The sequence below is a fragment of the Chiloscyllium plagiosum genome, unplaced genomic scaffold (assembly GCF_004010195.1).
Source record: "Chiloscyllium plagiosum isolate BGI_BamShark_2017 unplaced genomic scaffold, ASM401019v2 scaf_49916, whole genome shotgun sequence".
Classification (NCBI taxonomy): domain Eukaryota; kingdom Metazoa; phylum Chordata; class Chondrichthyes; order Orectolobiformes; family Hemiscylliidae; genus Chiloscyllium; species Chiloscyllium plagiosum.
In genome coordinates this window covers 3920-8492 of record NW_025204109.1, presented here as the reverse complement: position 1 = coordinate 8492, position 4573 = coordinate 3920, and the positions used below count along the sequence as shown (strand labels likewise).

The 4573-nt window shown below is 39.3% G+C and overlaps 1 long non-coding RNA gene across 1 annotated transcript; it reads left to right on the top strand.

The window, feature by feature from the left end:
• The first annotated feature begins 208 nt into the window (after positions 1 to 208).
• On the top strand, positions 209 to 3331 carry LOC122546346. Its single transcript, XR_006310722.1, has 3 exons — positions 209 to 299; positions 408 to 443; positions 3270 to 3331. It is a non-coding gene; the product is annotated as an uncharacterized LOC122546346 (long non-coding RNA).
• Positions 3332 to 4573: the final 1242 nt, after the last annotated feature.

Here is a 4573-nt window from a genome sequence, read left to right as displayed (position 1 = left end):
CTTCTCTACCACTATATAGTTAACCTTCATGGCCCTAAATATTTTTATATACATGTTTACTACAACTCAGTGCTTACTTCCTTAGTAAGGCAAAGGTTGAAAGCTGGTGGGAGAGAACTTGTTTCTTTTATTGCATTTATATAAAGTATATTAATCAATTGATTCCATCTCATTTAGCATTGAAATTCTATTTAACTTTATCATTTTGCTTCATTAAGGGAGATCGTGGATATAAAGGTGAAAGAGGAAACAAAGGTGACAAAGGGGATGAAGGGCTCTCTGGTTCTAAAGGCGATCCTGTAAGATACTTGTTTCTGTATAAAATGACAATCATTGTCTAATATCATCAATTCAGAAAACATTTAGTGTGCACTAGAACTGATGATTTGTACTTTCTGAAACTTTAGGGAAAGAACGGAGAGAAAGGCGAAGCAGGTCTCACCGTAAGTATCCATCAAACAGAATAATTATATCACTGATGATTTTATATGCACATTCTTCCCGTGTCTGTGTGGGTTTCCTCCGGGTGCTCCAGTTTCCTCCCACAGTCCAAATGATGTGCAGGGCAGGTGAATTGGCCATGCTAAATTGCCCATAGTGTTAGGTGCATTGGACAGAGGGAATTGGATCTGGGTGGGTTACTCTTCAGAACGGTCGGTGTGGACTTGTTGGGCTGAAGGGCCTGTTTCCACACTGTAGGGAATCTAATCTAATCTAATCTAATTATGATCCCTTTCTGAATGTGCAAGCACCACCAAATGAGTTGCTTCTTCCAGAATAGTAATTTTCCCTGAGTTTTGTGTGATTCATTTGATCTCCTTTTGTAACATTGGTAGAAAAGCAATGGAAATGGCACAGACTGAGCACGAATAGCCACTATTAAACATTTACTCCAGGATTTCCACTAGATTATAGAAGATGACAGGGAGGACATCATGGAATTTGTTCTCACTGCCCCACTTTTGTGATTACTTTGTCAGAAAAACTGTTTTATGTTTATACTTGAACTTTTTGAAGATCAAACAGAAACAGTACATGCAAACTCTTGGAAAGTTAATGTTTCTAGATGGTTTTAGGAACAGAATGGGTGTGAAATCTTCCTGCTGTGATAGTAATTGACTTGGAATTTCTTCCAGTATGCTGTCCCAAATCAAATGGTACAGCAGCAGGAAATGCATGAGAAGACCTACCACTACATTCCACCCCAGAAGAAATATTTTATACTTGGATGACCTGACTATTATAGAGCTGTGTGTCAATACTATACAATGTTTTTCACATATGAGGGGCATGGATAGGGTAAAATGGCAAAGTTTTTTCCCTGGGGTCGGGGAATCCAGAACTAGAGGGCATAGGTTTAAGGTGAGAGGGGAAAGATATAAAAGAGACCTAAGGGGCAACTTTTTCACGCATAGGGTGGTACGTGTATGGAATGAGCTGCCAGAGGAAGTGTTGGAGGCTGGTACAATTGCAACATTTAAGAGGCATTTGGATGGGTATGTGAATAGGAAGGGCTTGGAGGGATATGGACCAGCTGCTGGCAGGTGGGACTAGATTGGGTTGGGATATCTGGTCGGCATGGACAGGTTGGACTGAAGGGTCTGTTTCCATGCTGTACATCTCTATGACTCTATGATGGAGGTCTTACCAGTTGGTTAGAGCTGTAAAAAGCTTCAAGTGGCCTCTTTTTAGCTAAGGCCACTTTAAGAGCCAACGCCAGGTACTTATGGGACAGTGGCTGGACTTCGCCTGAATCAAGAGCCTTGTAGGCAGAAGCCTGAACACAGAGAGCTACCAACCTTTCAGAAGCCAGCAGCTCATTGAACAGCAGCTACTAGAGAGGTGGTAGTTGCTGATGGCAGCCACAAAAGGCCAAAATCATAGCAGGATCCCAGGGGAATGATAGGTGGACATTCACAATGAGGCATGTCACAGCGAGAGTAGGCTTTCAGCAGGCCACTTCCTTCCTGATGTCAGATTCTTGATCAAACACTGACTGCCTTTGAATGAGAGGTATTAATTGCTCATTTAGTGCTGTACAGTGCTATTCCTGCCACAGACATAATCTAGTCATGACAGGCACATGACAGAATACCCACCTTCCAGCCTCCTGCCAGATAAAACACCTTCCACCACCAAAGTTGGCAGGTTAAGAGGGCATTTAAATCTGTTCACTGACTTAAAAAATGAGATAAAGTTAGGAAGTGAACAAAAGACAGGGATCTTAAATTGCTTTCATTGCACAGAGTCTATGGTATAACTACAACTGCCACAGTTCCATATTTATAAATCGCATATTTAAGCAATTTCATGGTATCAAAGAATGAACTGTCCTGTTAGTTCCAAAGAAGTCATATTGAATTTAAAATGTTAACTCTGTTTCTCTCTCCACAGATGCTGTCAGATCTGCTGAGTTTCTCGTAACACTTTCTGTCTTAATCTTCAGAACTCCAGCATCTGCAGTATTTTGCTTCTGACCTGTTCATTCTTTCTCAGTGTTAAAAATTCAATCTGTCTTTGGACACTGATTTTAACCAAAATTGAACACAGTACTCCAAATGTGCCATCATCAATGCCATATATAACTGCAACATAACTTCCCAACTTCTACACTTAATGCCCTAACTGATGAAGGCCAGTGTGGCAAAAGCCTTCTTCACTGCCCAGTCTACGTGTGACTCCACTTTCATAGAACTGTGAACCTCAACTCCTAGATCCCTCTGTTCCACTACACTTTTTAAGGCCCTACCATACACTATGAATCTCCTCGTGGAGAAAGTGAGGACTGCAGATGCTGGAGATCAGAGCTGAAAATGTGTTGTTGGAAAAGCGCAGCAGGTCAGGCAGCATCCAAGGAACAGGAGAATCGACGTTTCGTGCATAAGCCCTTCTTCAGGGCTTCTTGAAGATTCCTGATTCCTGATTCCTGAAGAAGGGCTTATGCCCAAAACGTCGATTCTCCTGTTCCTTGGATGCTGCCTGACCTGCTGCGCTTTTCCAGCAACACATTTTCAACTATGAATCTCCTACCTTGATTTGACTTCCCAAAATGCAAGACCTCATTCTTGCCTATATTAAACTCCATTTGCCATTTCTTGGCCCACTTCCCCAGCTGATTAAGGTCCTGCTGCAATTTGTTTTCCTCAAAGATTGAATTGTACCATCTGGCATGAGCTAATATGTGTCATATTTCAAAGAGTGACTTTATTGTTTGACCTCAATTTATTAAAGGTATTAAGGTAATTCTATTTCTTCTCATCTTTTATTAGCGCGAAGAAATAATCGTTTTGATCAGATCAATCTGTGGTGAGTTCAAATGTACAAATTGACACAATGTGATGTAAACAATTATTCTAATTAAAGTGACCCTCAAAGTTGTTAATCCAGGGAACAACATATTCTGAAAAGATTGAAAATAGACATACAATGCAATGCTATTACTTCTCAGCTGGATGTGTTCTCTCAGAACCAGAATGTAGATATCTTATTTCAAAAGTTTACATTCAAAGCAAGGAGCAAAACACCTCAGAACTACTGCTGGTTGTCTTTTGCCATCAAAATCAGACACATAAACTGAAGGAGGCATTACAGAGCAAGCATATGAGAGATATGAAGGGAGATTCAGAGAGGGATGCAACTTTTCTATTATTGCAGTGACTTTTATCAGAATTTGTTTAAAACAAAATAAAGTTTGGTAAATACGCCCGTGCATTATTACTTTCAGAGATACCAATCCAATGTCTGTAAAATGGGACAGATTTAAATTGATCTACAATATTATCACATACTGAACTAGTTGTGGCTTTTGGGAGATCTATTGTTAGTCTGAATGAATTTGCTGGCCTTTTCTGGGTAGGTAAGTAATGCACTGTTTGTGCATAATTAAATGCATGCACAAAGCTCCTCAATGTAGCTTCATACCACTTTCCAAAATGCAATGTACCATCTCTTCACTGAAGGAAATCTTTCAGTAAGGGTTGCCTTCAACTGTTCTGGGGAAGGGTCACCTGATCCAAAATGTTAATTTTGATTTCCCTTCACAGATGCTGCCAGATCTGCTGAGCTTTTCCAGCAAATTTTGTTTCCATTGCTTTCAAATGAATGGCTTTCAATCACCCTTAGCCATTGTTTCATGTATCTGTTATGGCCTTCATAAAGGGTAATGAAGCGGAACCTAATTTTTGATTGAATATCTTAGCACAGCATGCAAGTGCATCTCATTTTGATAAGTTCCAATGTGTTCAAGAAGTTATAACTCAGGAACTCCCATGCATTTATGAAAGTGATGGATTATTGACAAAAATTAAACATTACAAAACTGCTTTAGATCATGTAATGATTTTATTTTCAATTTGTTTTTTGTATTTATGTATGAGGTGAACCATCTGTAAACATATATTTAATATTGTGCTACATTTTAACAGGTGAGTTGAAATAAAGAAAAATAGGTACTGCACTATAGTTATAAAAGATAAACATTTCAGCATTGAATCACTGGCATTTATAGGAAACTAAAGGTTTCACATTGTTTCCATTTCCTATAACTATCAAAACAATAACACATAATGATTTT